A 15802-nucleotide genomic window follows, 5' to 3' on the forward strand; every position below is an offset into this window, starting at 1 on the left:
GGATTTTGCAACCCATTACTATAAATTATAGCAATATACTATTATTAACTTTATTTGAGCAGATACCGGTACGAAGGGTATTTCGGACCCTAGGCACCAGACAATGGCATCTCTTGATTTTTTTCAGAATTTTGGCGGAGTAGTTGCTGAGAATGATTTCGGGAAAAAATGATCACTTTTGGCCCCCCGCACTCCCCATCTTCCCAACAGATGTCAAAACTAAGACCGGCATCGGAAAGTATTAATCGAGACCTTTCATTTGGTACCTCACATGACTGCATTTCGTGAAAAAAAATTTGCAAATTTCCGACCTTTCCACCAAATGTGGTGTCAATCGCTACAACCGTTTCCGATAAAAATGCGTATGACGGACATACAGACAGACAACCAGACAGCAAACCGATTTTAATAACGTTTTGTTTTATACAAAAGAGACTGACATCAGACGAGTGATTCAAAATATAACCCCAGGATTTCCTCACTCTCATAAGTAAGCTAATTAAAAACTAAAAAAAAATAATTCGATTTGAATATAATAATAATAATAATGAGATTCGGGACGAATTCCAAAGCGTGAGTTCTCGGATATGGATCCTTTGCATAGACCAGGTATTCCCAGACTCTATGCATCTCCAGCAATTCCCAGAATTTTATCTCAAATTAATGATGATATTGCTTCCCGGCTGTGTGCCGATAATTCGCTACTGCAACTACAATTACTTGTACAATATATTGTGATGCAGCTACGGCTGTCAGATTGCATGATCAGAAGATTCGCTTTCGCGTTATTGGTTTAAGTGACCGAAGAGATCCACCACGAAAAATTCGTCTGGAACGTCGGCGGGACTCACTAAGGCAGGACATTGCGAGGCTGACTCAACTCAGCTCTGGCAATGGATGAAGAATAAAATGCAGCGGGTTTACAGGAACTATGCATCCCCAGAGAAACGCCTGTAGTTGAAATCCTGTCTTTTCTGTCGTATGCAGTCGGTTACGACGGTATGGCGAAAGTCATTCCAGATGTGTCCAGAATTCAACGCCATGAGGAACCCGCAAAGTGTTTCAGATCACTCAACGAATCCCAACAAAACATCCAAACAATACAGTTTTCGGCGACTCCCGCTCAGCGTTCTGATCATGCTGACTGTGGAGTGCACCCACCTTGCTACTATGCCGGACATGCATTTTGCGGATGTTATCGAAGAGGAGGTTCGACGACCCATAAACAGCGCGAAGAACTGGAAGGACCCATGTCTGGATCGGATGTAGAACTTTTGGTACAAAATTTCCACCCTACCTACCTTATCCCTAAGAAGGACATGACCCCACAGACACAAAACCGATTATTTGCTTGCTAACCCTCTACAAATTCATAACGTCCAGTATTAGTGAAAGGGTTAATGCGCACTTCGAGACCAACAACATTCTGTCCGAGGAGCAGAAGGGGTTGCAAAGGGCAACTCATTATTGACTCGATAGTTGTAAGACAAGCAAATAGAGGTCAAAGAAACCTTTCTAGTTGCTATATCGATTGTGCAAGTCATGGAATGGTGGCACATCACTTTATCAGTGCGTTCATCAGAGCCTATCCATACACGTAGAGGCATCTTTCAGGGGAATTTGTTGTGTCACGTTTGGTTTTGCATGGGACTAAACCCCCTTTCATGGCTACTAAATAATGCTAGAGAGCATGGTTTTGCAATAAAGTATGACCTACCTACTATGTGCAAGCTGACACCCTTGATGTACTTGGATGACGTCAAGTTTTATTCTGATACTGACGACCACCTTAGAAGTCTGTTACGAATAGCAGACATGCTCAGCCGTGATATTCAGATGGAATTTGGATTGGACAAGTATCGAATCCAAGTCATCCACAAAGGTCATCACGAGCCACATGCCGAACATAACATTGGTAACCTCCGCATCCAAGCTACCACCGAGACAAACTTCTACAAATACCTAGAAAATCTGCAAGGAGCCCATGCTCGAGTTGGTGATCTGAAGAATGCTCCGCTTTTCGAATTCTTCCGACGCGTAAAGCTGGTACTAAAATCGCATCTCTCGTTGAAGAATAAAATAAGCGCATTGAATGTATTCGCTACCCTTCATTGGCTTATGAATTCGAAATATTGACGTGGACGAAGACCGATCTGGAAAACGTCCAGCGGCGGATACGGGCTACTATGTCCAGATTCCGAATACATCATCTAAACTCTGGGTGGATCGGATGAATGAACCTGCCTCATGTCATAGGGGGCAAGCGCGTGGTTGACGTGGCGGCACAACATCATCGCCAAGTCCCCTAGCTGCGCATTTATTTTTACAGCAAAGAGCAGATCGGTCCCTTGCATGCGACAGTTTGTAAAGTAGATCGTTAACCTACTCCATTTAATTTGAAGAGTCGATCTTTCAATCCTCTGAGTGAAGTCAGATCAAGAGCGGATCGATGAATTGAAGTCAAAGGCAATGCACGTTAAACACGTGAGCTTATAAAAAGCGCATAATGAGAGAACTTGTGGATAACGGCTGACGCAGAACCCGCCATTTCTGGCTGCACTCTAATGACACCGGTACAAAACGCAAGCAGGAAAAGGGCTGTATGTTGGGTGATTTACCAAGGCTTTGCATACAAACTTCGGCTGATCACGGGAACATTTCTGGTTTACCGGAATGAGCAGCAGGCAGTGCTCGATGGTTCTTAGCATGTATTGGGATCGGCAATTACTAACTGATCGCCATATACAACACAGCAAGCCTGACATGCTGATAGTTGACAAGACGGGGCGCTTCCCCCATAAAGCAACATTGGACGCAAATACGGGGAAAAGAAGGTAAAAAAGCATCTCCAGTGGGTTGTAGTTTTCATAATATAGTCAGCTACAGGTATTACACCCAAATATCTCTCCCTTCCCTACCTTCCTCATGGAGGCGAGACAGCGCAGCTCCTTGACAGGAGAACAATAAAACTCCACGAAAAGGAACTTCACAGAAAATAATCCAAATCCGCTATCTTGGGACGGTGACTGGAATCCACTACTTTACCTTTCCAGTTGCTGCAACTGGCACTGTTTTTAGACTTCACTGCGGCGGGACGCTGATCGCCTTTGGAAAATTGAAAGGCCCTTCTTATTTCTTTCGTAACTAGCGCTCCACCTCTGAATCCATTCGCTTCCAAACTGAACTCACCGCCGTTTCCAGTTGAACATTTTCCAACCTCATTAACCTGTCCGGATCGAGCTAATTTTTGTTTTTGCTGACCCCGACCTTGGAGAACGTCAAATTACCCCAAGACGAATAAAGTGCTGCACATGTGCAAGGCCGCGGATACTACAGGGTTTCAACCGACCAACACTGCAAACAAATTCACCACTTTGTGATCAGCAGTAGATTTAACAAACATAACAAAGGAGACGCATAGGCCCCGGAAGGAATCTGAATACTGAAAACTGTAACATTACACTGAGTAACCCGTCAAAGAATATCGATAAGCATTAGGGCACCATAAAAAATGCTGTTTTCTAGGGTGCTACGTAGGTTGCCGACCACGTCCGAAGTGCATCATAAGATCTGGTTGACTACGGAGTAGTAGAAATGGATCGATAACTGGAGGCTATTTAAAGCTCCATTGATCACTGCGAGTGACGACGCAGCGAAATCTTGGTAAGTTCAATGTAACGGGTGCTGTGGCAAAAGGGAGTTTACTATTGCGCTGGCAGAACGCAATCATTTCAGAAACGTATTCCACATCACAAAAGTACAAACATATGGTCGTATATCTTTCGATAGTCATTTGAAGGATATTAACGATCAACTGCCTATCCACGATGACGAACATCTGGAAGAGGGTAACAGTTCTTAACCGTATCACTTCCGGTGAGGTTTCTCCTCTTGTGGATGAAATGGCTAGTCACCGTAACATACGGATACGGACTGCTTCTCCAAACATCATTTCGACCATCAATGCACTCAAAACGATGTACTTGACGGTCTCTCGCGAAGTCATTTTTCGCTGCACCTGCAATTACTATAGAGATGCTATTTCCACCCCACTGGAAATTTTAGGATCACGGAACCCTCCCCAGAGGGTGAAAAAAGAAGATGAAAGCAAAGATTACACCCGTGTCGTAGTGTGGAGAGTTATTTGCGTGCTTCCTGCTACCCCAAAGATAATAGCTGAAATAATCTTGCAACGCATCACAAAACATCACAAAAGCTTGATCGCCAGAGAATTGGCTAAATTCCGTTCCGGATCCTAGTGCATCGACTGCAACGGTCGAAAATCGGATTTTCCTGTCTGTGGTGACGTCCCTTCACTCGGTGCAGTTCGTAATAGGTTTCTGCATGTCCCCGCGTTCTTCCAGAGTGCTGCATTGTCCGGTACACATCATTGTTCCATTCCGTTACTAGTTTACATTCATCGTCGAACCAGTCGCTCTAACTTTTTTTCCAACCGGGGCCGAGTATGTTTGTGACTGCATCAATGGCAACGTGCTTCATGTGGTTGTCAAGATGATATCCCCCCTTATATATAAGTATTACGGAAGGCTTTGTTATGGACAGCTTCACTGTTCACCCTCACTTGATTGTTGTAATTCCAAACCAGGGCACTATGCCGACGAGATAATGATGCGAGTCTATATTGATATCCCTCCCCCTCCCTTTATATTCCAATATCCAGGAAAGCTGGGAAATGGTGACATTCGATTAGAGCGCTGTCAATTTGGTCGAAAATGATCCCGTCTGGAGTGGCCCACGTTTGTGAACCGCTTTCACCGCAAACCAAACACTTCCCGCAACCATTTCGTGCAATACTGCTAACTGATTAATTCGCAGTCCGGTATCATTGGTGTTTTTATCTAAGCTACGGGAGCCGACGTATCGCCTGAATAAGGACTTTGGTTTATGGAAAGATGGGAAATGACATGATCAAGTGACATGATTCGCTGAAATTCGTACTGGCATGCTACCCAGAAATTGTCCCAAAGATGGAGAAAAAGTGTAACTAACAATGGAACAGATTTTGAATAAAAATGTTAATTTTGTGGAAAAAATAGGCATTTCATAGTTGCGCACCTGGCATGTGCTGTCAGACTTGAACGGTGAACTTTCGCCACTTTCTTAGATAGATCCGCCCTCATTGTTGGCCTTAGTCAACCCTGATAATCATTTTGGCTATTTGCACCTTTAATGGTCGTTGCAAAAGTCAAATTACTTTGTAAACTATAAGAATTTTTCCTCGCTAATTGTCCCCCAGCGAAAAGTCTATTGAACAGTCATAAGCACCACTTCTTCTATATTAAGTCGGTTACGAACATTTTTGAAAAGTCAGCTTGTCAAACATAGATATTTCCGAAATTTCCGTTTTTGAGAATTCTCCCAAAAAATGAACAGAGATCTCCCTTCAAAGAAGGTGTAACAAGTTATCATCCATTTCAACCCCAATTACGTCCCAAAGGAACCAAATATTCCTGCTATGCACAATAAATCGATGAATTCGAAAGTCAAAAGTATTCAGTGTTGAAATAGTCGCGTAAATAATTGCCCACTTAAAATCGAAAGTATTTCATTCATTCGAAGTTTCTACTCGAACATTTCACCCATGAGAACAAATTCCTTGGCATCAACACAAGTGCCCTCGGGAAGCTCAACAACCCGCCCACTGGTCCCTTGCGTTCAATCGTACACTTGCAAGTTCAAGAATTTCATGCAAAATGAATGGCCACAACAAAATGTTACTTTTTGCCCCACTTCCTCAACTCCCCCTACCTCCCTTCTCCCCCTCTGCCGAAAAGTTCGCGTGCTCAGTGCTGTTGAAAATTGCACAACCCTTAAACACGTATCGTTACAAATTCCAGCCGGTGATTTTGTAACACAAGGTAAATACGTTACAGTCATGCATTCGTCGGCATCCGCAAACGTACATTTATATTTTATCAGGATCGAATGCATACAAGAACGGAGCTGGGAATAGTTGTTTGGTTTTCCAGGAGAATCTCCCCATTGATCAGGCAAGCCCGACTGAAAAGAAAGTCGGGAATGATTTTCAATAAGGTCTTATCATTAAAACAATCCACATTTCGACTCCAGCATGCAGACATAGGGAGCCAGGATGGAATTCATGTGTGCAGAATATCTCCCTTTTTTGAAAAACACCGTTCCCGGGGGATCTTAAAAAGGTCGAATTTTTTTCAGATGTGGCATGTACGGTATGTGCTCCCAATGTATCATATCGTACGAGGCGCCGTTTCTCATAAAAAATATCAGCGTGCAAATCATAAGCGTATGACTGCTGTGAGCTGGTGAATCCACGAAGAGTTGGAACCCAGATATGCGTCTCAAATGCTTTTTTCATAAAGATATGAATGATTTTCCTCCTTCATTCTCAAAGCTTTGTGAATATGTGACTAAGAGGATTATGGAACTAATTTTTTTCCACCTACATTCCGCAGGCATATAAGTATACGAAACTGTCGAACCAGAAACACACAGTTCCATGGCGATTATATCTGCTAACAAAATACAGTTATTTTTGCATTAACCGTTCCTTTGGTTGCGACAGAGCACATCTAATCATTCCTTTTTATCTGATAAGGGTTTTGAATGTAGCAAGGCATATTCCAGACTGCAGCGTCTACAATATGGAACCAGGAAAAGCACACACATCCGGGAATATTTTCAACCTGGAAGGACCCGAAAAACTGCCTCAAAATGCAAACAAGATGTATTCTGAATAGCTTGAGTGTCGCCACTTAATCTTCTTTCCTGCCTTATACCTGCAGCCATGCCGATTCAATATTTACTAACAACCGGTATGATGTTCGGGTCAGACTGGTACTTCCACGCCTCAGCACATGCTGCCACTTACCTCGTCGGTTCCTGGCAGGATGCAGCGCATGCCTGGAGTCCGCAAGCTCGCCAGGAGCTCTCCCAGCTTTATCTCCAGCTCTTTCGCTTATTCAGCAGTAGGTCAGCATACTCTTTTTGGAGTGAAAACTAGGTCTGCCTTGTTTTCCTTCGCAGATGATTCTCGCTTTCCCAGCTTCCGAAGTGTAGTCAAGATTCTCAGCAGCCCAACAGTGCATGGTCGTTAGAGGGTATATTTTACAGGAACTATCCGAAAGGACTTCAGTTATCTGACGTTTACTAGGTCGTGAGGAGCTGAAGCTTAACGTGAAACTTGTTTCCCATTCGATTCAAATTCAAATTTCTCGTAGATTGTGGCAAGTTGGGGTGAATTTCAAATTTGAAGGTGTTTAGCATCCTTGAAGGAAAGTGAAGAAGTTTAGAAGTATTCAAGTGGAAAATATCGAATATCCAAGTGCCGGTCTTTTGGTGTCCAACTGCGATTAGTATAATATTCGGAATAATTAAAATATTTTTCGGGTTTCCCTGTTCTATCCAGTGAATCGATTAATTTTACCAATATCCTTGCTCCCGGGCTGCTCACGACAAAATAATCGCTTTGAGCGTTTGATAAATTATTCGCAGTTGTTGATGACAGGCCGGATTTTATGACGACATCAGCCACTAATCGAAGAACACCGTAAGCAAAACGACAACAAACATTAGGCAAAGGACATTCACAAACTCTCAGGATCTTAATCAAGCATCAAAAACAAACAAAAATCAGAGTAACAGGCCAAGGACCAAAAAGCTCTTAAAAGTGCGTAATCAAAATAACGTAACAACGTGCTTATCATCGTTATCGTCGTCTTTTCGATCACAACATCCTTGAACGAGATATTGACTGTCGTTTGTCGTCCATCGGCTATCCGTGAACTTTGCAGAAACGGTACGGCCTATATTCTCAATTTGGTCGTCTGGTTCTTATCGCACTCCCGGCCGTCACCGTCACCACTGACACGATTTTGTGTCAGCGAAAATTACCAAGATAAACACGAAACCAACGGCTTCAAGACGTGGTCGGAATTTCTTAAAAGTAAGGATATTCCTAAGAAGTAATATAGTAACTTTAGGCTTAGGTGATGTATAGGCACATTGTTTTTTATAATCATGAATGTGGCAGGGGTTAAAGTAATTGGTTGCCTTCGGAATTTTAGTATGTAGTAAAATTGGATAAGGAAGTGGGCATGGAATTGTATTTACCTGACGGAAATTAGGGTCCCCTATAATAGTAAACACGCTTTCCGTAAGCCTCCCATATGCCTTCTTTACGAGGAGCTAAACTAACGTATGCAATTTTCTGTGGCCTTAGTGAAATTATTATTTCTGTTTCTACTATTAGCCTTGAATACCCCCGTACAGTACCCAAAGATATCAAAAATATAATATCACCATAATGAGAACATAAAATATTATCAAGAAGAAGAATCAGGGTTATAACCACGGGGGCACGCAATGCTGACTATATTGCCCTCTGCAGAGTACCGCAGTTTTGTAGTGTACCGTTACGGTCTTGAAGGAATTCCTTTGTATTTGAATCATTTCCCCAACGATAATAATTATAATAAGATTTTTGTTACCTTTTAAACTCTTTCAAAAGTAGAGTTTGAAATTAAAGAGCGCAATTCCTTCATAAGTGATCACAAAAAACTCCTTAATTTACGGAGCACATCGGTACTCGGCACACATGGCAATGGATTTGAAGTCAGTTAATACGGCTCCCATTATTTAAAAATGTTGAATTCAAGTGTGCCAAGTGTCAAAGTCATATTTAGCAAAGCATATTCAACACATTACTTTTCCAGATCACCTTCTATCGATATCAGTTACTATCTATCAACAAAATCAGGATATACTTTCAATGAAAAAATAAACTGGCACCACGACTACAACTCTTACGCCATAAAATAAATTCTAGCTCTCCTTTTCGGTGAACGTGAATATTATTGCTTTAATTAAAAGAAAAATTAAAAAGCATGCGACTAAAAGTATTGTCCATCACAGTCACTTTTTCATGTCCTCCTAATGGATAACAATGCCTTATCGCCTCTCGACGCACTCTAAAATTTGACTCTCCCTTGCCAATACTATGAGAATGGAAGAATTGCTGTATGTGACTATTCCCATCAAACAAAGTAAACGATAAACGGAGGAGAAGAGAAAGCGTCTGTAATGACATAATATGAGTGGGCGATTTTTAGCGGCCGGAGACAACCAAGAGGGAAGACCTATCCCAAAAATTCGAAAAAACGACATTGATCGTGACGTTCCGCCCACAAATACTGAACCTCCGCTAAAGTGTTATCAACACGCGATTCCCTACATCTATACTAACCAGACTTGGGAATTGAAGGGGGCGGAGTTCCTTTGAATACTTCAGTCCCTGACGTGTCATTTTGCAAAAACTTCACGTGTCCTTAACTGATGAGTGGGGCCATGCCGAAACCTGAAAAACCAAGAAACAGGGAATTCTGTACGAACCTATAGAAATATAATCAACACCCGAGCTAAACTGGAAAAGTTGAACAAAAACAAATGACAGCTGGACCGAGTGCGCGGAACTGTAAAATTCCAGAGATTTTCAATTTCAATTAAGAAAAAAAAAATGAAATAAAGTACATTACACTAGTAAAAATGATCTGCAACAAAAAATAACATTGCAAATATAATAAGACAACTCATGTCCTGGATCTATATCGCATTGATCAGAAACTAATAAAGGTTTTAGCGACTGTCATGGGAGGGTGGCATACCACCTTATCAGTTCATTAATCTGAGGGTACCAACACTTCAGAGCCCATCCATATACGGAGGAACATCTTCCAGCGGAATTCATTGAGTCATTAGTTTTGCATGACAGTAAACCCGCTGTCATCGCTAGTGAATGCTGCGAGAGGGTATGGTGTTGTAATAAGATATGGCCTACGTGCTAAGTGAGAGCTGTTGTATTTGGTTGACCTCAAGTTGTATGCTGTACTGATTACCACCTTAGAAGTCTGTTATGAATAGTACACATGTTTAGCCGTAATATTTCGTGATAACTCACACAACGTGTAAAGTTGGTGCTGAAATTGCATCTCTCGGGGAAGAATACAATAAGCGCATTGAATGTATTCGCTGTGCCTTCATTGGTTTATGCATTCGGAATATTGCTGTGGACGAACGTCGATCTGAAAAACTTCCAGCGGCAAATAAGGACTACTATATCCAAATTCTGGATGCATCATCCAAACTCTGACGTGGAGCGGAAGAACCTTCCTCGAGGGGCGTGGTTGACGTGGCGGCAAAACATCACCGCCAAGTCGACTCGATGGTTGCTCTTTTTACAGCAAAGAGCGAGTCCCTTGCATGCGGCTATCTGTAAGGCAGACTGTGGGCTTAACTTGAAGGATCGATCTTTCAATTCTCTGAAGGGGGTTGAGCCAGACTAAGCAGATCGATTAGTGGAAGTTAAAGGCAATCCACGGTGAACACGTGAATTGTTTTTGGCAGCTGTTTGTCGAACATATACAATTCAGGTGATCATGGAAACATGTCGAGTTTACCGACACAAGCCGCAGGTTGTACTTGATAGTTCTGCTTACAACATGTATTGCGACAAGCCTGCCGTGCTATTAGTTGGCAATACGGGCCTCTCCGCGTATGTTATTGATATTTCTCTCCCCCATAATAGCACTATTGAACGGAAATTCGTAGAGAAAAAGGTAAACTGTGAGCAACTGCTGGTGATTGTAGTTCCTGACTATGGAAAAATTAAAAAAGTTCCTATAATATTGAGAGCTACAGAAATACTCCTACTTCAGTGCTCTAGGGTTGATTCACAGAGATATAACATTTTGTTCCTTTTTAGGACTTTACTTTCTATGTTCCAGAAACCTATGCAGTTCCAATAACATCGCATTTCATATGGAGCAATTCCATTCGAGAAACTTTATATATGTTATCACCCTTGAGTGAATCTTTTCTAAACCTTCATCTTTATAATTCTAAGATTTAGACGAACTACGAAAACAATAACAATACTCTTCAAAGAATGACAGGTGTTACATGAATATGTTCATTTCCCACTTTCCCATAGACCATCCTTTGAAAGAGTTCATTGACATTATGAACCAGTTTTGGAACAAATTGGTGGAATTTCGACTAATGGACATGCCATGCTATGCCATGTGTAGCAAAATCAATTTACATATCTTTTTGCCTGAAATGAAAATTCACCAGATCTTTCTTATTGTTTTTGTAGTCAGAGGCGGTATTGTCAAAATGAATTGAATCAAGACACCTCCTGTTCCGGAGTATCTCCCTTTGATTGAGTCCCGAGGCATATTTTGAAGCAGCCGTCAATGTTATACGCTAAGAGCCATTAATCAAATCTCGTGTATTTCCTGTATGAATAAGAAACGCAACACGTGAATCCGAGCATACCGTTGTAGATCATGAAAATGTCTCAAACGAAACTTTCGCGAGCAGAACACACAACCTCGTAGATGCATTATCGAGATATTCTCGCTGTCGCAGACGCAACCATATCCAAATGCCAGCGTAATCACATTGCCAACTTCAGTCAACTCCAGCAGCGCTCCTCGTAATTTTGTATGGATGGAGGTGGAAATCTTAGAAGCAGCGTGTGGGATTCTCACCCACTAAAACCACCCCCACTTTCTCCTTTTTCCTTCCCCGCGGGACCGCCGCAAAGCATTACTTCGCGGGGTGGACTGCGCTTTACGCGACCACGCCTTCCGTTCTTCGCGTCCTCCTTGCGCGCTTCGCTCTTGCCAGTTCCTCTTGTATTCGTTTGATGGCGGCGTTCACCGCACACCAGTTTCCCTCCGATTTCAACATTTCCCCGACGATGTTCTGCGGGCTTAGAGTGGTTTTCAGGGAGTCTTTCAGACTCTTCCTTTCTGAGAGAAATCGTGGACAGTGGAACATAACATGCTCCGGGTCCTCAGGTGTGCAACCACATTCAGGACACAAGGGAGAATCATCCAGCCTGAATTGGTGCAGGTACTTCCTGCAACCGCCATGTCCTGACAGGAATTGCGTCAGATGGTAGTTAATCTCACCGTGTCGTCGCTGGATCCACTCTTCAATACGGGGAATCAAAGTGTGGGTCCAGCGACCCCTCTGCGAGTCATCCCACCGTTTCTGCCACTTCTCCAGCGACTCCCGCCTTGCCGCCTTTCGGCATTCTGCATCCTTTTCAAGAGGATTCATTTTCCTTGTCTCGTACAAGTAGCGTGTCTCACTTGCCAGAATGTCTATCGGGATCATTCCCGCAATAACACACGCTGCCTCGCCTGATATTGTTCTGAAGGCGCTGCACACCCTTAGCGCCACTAAGCGGTAAGTCATATTCACTCTCCTACGATTACTCTCACACGCTAATGCTTCCTCCCAAACTAGTGCCGCGTATAATAGTGTGGAGCGAACCACTCCGGCTACAAGTAATCTGCGACTGTACCTTGGACCTCCAATGTTAGGCATCATCCGCGCTAATGATACGCTGGTATTTGCCGCTTTCTCACAGGCATAGTCCAGATGTCCCTTGAAATTGATTTTAGCGTCAATCATCACCCCTAGGTATTTGATAACCGGCTTCGAAGTGATAACGTGACCACCAACGCAAATATTAATCGTATTTCTCTTCCTACGATTGGTAATCAAGATCGCCTCCGTCTTTTGTTCTGCAAGGTCAAGCTGAACCATCTCCAGCCACGCTTTTATGGCGCTAATGGTTTCGTTAGCGTACATTTCAACGTCTTTAGGTTCTTTCGCGACGACAACCACAGCTAGATCATCTGCGAAACCGATTATCGTGGCCCCCTTTGGCACGGGAAGGACAAGGACCCCATTGTACATGACGTTCCACAGGAGAGGACCCAACACTGAGCCCTGTGGTACTCCTGCGGTGACGGTGTACTGCTTGGATCCCTCATCCGTGTCGTACCACAGTGTCCTCTCCGAAAGGTGACTGTTGAGGAGCTTAGTCAAGTAACTAGGGACACCCGTGTTAGCCAGTGAACTTTTTATCCACTCCCAGCTTGCGGAATTGAACGCATTTTTGATGTCCAATGTCACTACGGCACAGCATTTTTTAGACGACATCACGTCTCGAGCCAGCTTCAAAACAACGTCTACGGCGTCGATCGTTGAGTGGGCTTGACGAAATCCAAATTGTCGCTCCGATAGTCCATCCTTGTATGGAGCAGTCTGTTGTAGATGACCCTTTCGAGCAAATCGGTCGGTATGATGATGGGTGTCCTGGGTGTTTATTCGGCTTCAGGAGCAAAACTAGTTTTTGCCTCTTCCACCGGTCGAGGAAAACTCCTTCTATCATGCATGTTTCAAACACGCTGATAAACCAGTCGGGTCTGGTCTTAACAGCGAGTTTAAGGGCTCTATTGGGAACAGCATCCAGACCGGGTGCTTTGTTATCACCAATTCTCCGGCAAATTTGCGTAAGTTCCTCCTCAGTTACCGCAGGTATGGTGTAGACGTCGAGTGCTCGCTTGTGTTGTTTGCGCTCCCCTTTATCCGGGGGGAAGAGCGCCGTCACGATATCGAGCAGAAGATGCGGGCAGGCCAATTGTGGTGTTCGCCCTCTCATCTTCTTCATAACTATCCTGTACGCTGTTCCCCAGGGGCTTTGGTCTGCCTCTGTGCAAAGCTCCTTGAAGCATTCTCGCTTGCTGGTCCGTATAGCCTGCTTAAGCTTACCTCGAAGGTTCACATATGCTAGCCATTTTTCGTCGAAGTCTGGTCTTGCTCTAGATCGTTGGCAGATCCTTCTAGCACGAAAACATGCATCCCGTAACACCGCGATCTCTTCTTTCCACCAATAGTTTGAGCGCCTTTTTGCGAGAACTCGTCGCCTCGGCATAGCAGCGTCGCATGCTCTTGTTGTGCGTCCCATCATTTGCTCTACCTTTTCCGTAGCCGCACCACCGGGACTTTGGCCTTCCAATAGCATCTCTATGAATGCATCCTCCTCAAGTCCTTTCACGAGCCAGCCCCGGTTTCCAGCCTCACGGGAACACGTATCGACGCATGGCCCATATTCGATCTGGAGGAAAATCGCCTGATGGTCGCTGTGAGTATAATGCTCACTGACAAACCATGTCATTCTCCTCGCCAATCTGGTACTCACATATGTCAGATCGACTATTGAGCCTGACCCTGTCCCACGAAAAGTGGAAACGTTTCCCGTGTTAGCAAGCACCAAATCTAGCTCCGCGAAAGCCTCGAGCAGGATACGGCCCCTGGTGTTCGTAGTGCGACTGCCCCAATCCACGGCCCACGCGTTGAAATCACCAGCTATGATCTTGGGGTTTCGACTTCTTGCATCCGAGACTAGCATACCTAGCATTCCTTCGACTTCTGTTATCGTCGCGCTTGGTGGAGCATAGCAACTATATATATAGATGCCAGCTATTTTTGCCCTCCAACTTCTGGAAACTCCATCACTTCTTGAATGGCCTGATTTCCACACGCCCATATTGCCGCCTTGCCAGTTTCATCTGCAGTCCAGGCACCGCTCTTATTGTTGCGATAGGGCTCGCTGATTATGACAGCTTCGATTCCCTTCTCATAGATGGTCTGCGAGAGAAGGTCTTGCGCTGCCTCGCAGTGGTTGAGGTTGATTTGTATCAACCTCATTTTTTTACTGCATTCAAGGCTCGCCTAAACACTGGGCATCTGCTGCTGCCTGCAACGTGCCGACAGTCGACGCCCTTTTTTTCCTTGCAGAGCATGCATTCAGGCTCAGCCTTGCATTCCCTGAACATATGGCCTTCTCCCCCACATTTTCTGCAACATTTTGACCTGTCACAGTCACCGGTGCATTTCGCCGCTATGTGGCCGAATTCCAGGCATCTAAAGCAGCGCTTAAGGGATACCTGCTCCCTGAGTCGGCAAACGACCCAACCTATTTTTACTTTCCCAGCCGCCAGCAGTTTGAACGCTGCTTCAGTTGGTAAGCTTATAGTTGCCGTTTGCGTGCCTCCGTACGCCTTCCTCAGTCCCCTGATTGCGGAATCTTGCAAGCCAAGTGGTCCGAACTGCTTTTCTAGGGCGTCACGGATATCCTCCTTGGTCGTAATTTCGTCAATGTCCTTGCATTCTATGACAAGCTCCTGCTTTCTGGCCCGAACTTGAGCTTCTTCTCCTAAAGACTTCTCCACCTTGCCGAGGAAATTTTCTGCCGTTTTGCCCGGAGACTTCTTCAGCTCCAGCATCAAGTCTCCTTTCTGGGAGCGTCTGATTCGGCTAACGTTTACTCCAAGGTCCATCAGCTCAGGATCGGATTTGACCTTTCTAAGGATATCGGCGTAAGTCATATCCCCTTTTTTGGAGATGATGATTAATTCGGGCCGTAATCTTCTTTTCTGCGCCGTATTTTTCCTTCCACCAACCTTGGTCCATGCTTCCTTGGTCCCTTTTTGAGGCTTTGCCTCCCTTGGGTCAATTGGAGCCGGCGCCGCAGTTTCCACGATGTTGGTAACTTTGTTTCCCTTGCCTTTTGCCGGTGAGAGGCCTTTTTGCCTTTTAGCGTCCTGTGAGGATCCGAAAGAATCGTTCGCGCACTCTCTACTCCTCTTTTCAAGTTTACCGCCCTTTGGATGTTGAGGGGGTGTCACTTGTGTTGCTTGGGTGACGCTTGATTTCTTCGAGGCGTTTTTTTCTTCCTTGGCACCATTGTATAGTACCCGAATGGTACGGACCATGTTTTTGATGGCCTGGTGCACGTTGTGTTTGTCCTTAATAAATTCAGACAACTCTACTATTTTGCCTCCGAGTAGGGCAAACGATGATTCGTCCGGACTCTGACATAGCTCCTCCGCTTGGTTTTCGCATTGGGCGCTTACGTACTTATTAGCCTTCCGAATGCTTCCCT

At 44.3% G+C, this 15802-nt stretch overlaps 1 protein-coding gene across 1 annotated transcript in view; it reads left to right on the forward strand.

Annotated features, from left to right (window-relative positions):
* Positions 1-7132: 7132 nt before the first annotated feature.
* Positions 7133-15802, forward strand: part of LOC119661173 (homeobox protein 4) — a 148312-nt gene continuing 139642 nt past the window's right edge. The window contains exon 1 of the mRNA XM_038070390.1: positions 7133-7942. The gene's annotated coding sequence lies outside the window, so the exon portion shown is untranslated. The remainder of the gene's footprint in view (positions 7943-15802) is intronic.

This window comes from Hermetia illucens, chromosome 1, assembly GCF_905115235.1.
Source record: "Hermetia illucens chromosome 1, iHerIll2.2.curated.20191125, whole genome shotgun sequence".
In the NCBI taxonomy this organism is placed as follows: domain Eukaryota; kingdom Metazoa; phylum Arthropoda; class Insecta; order Diptera; family Stratiomyidae; genus Hermetia; species Hermetia illucens.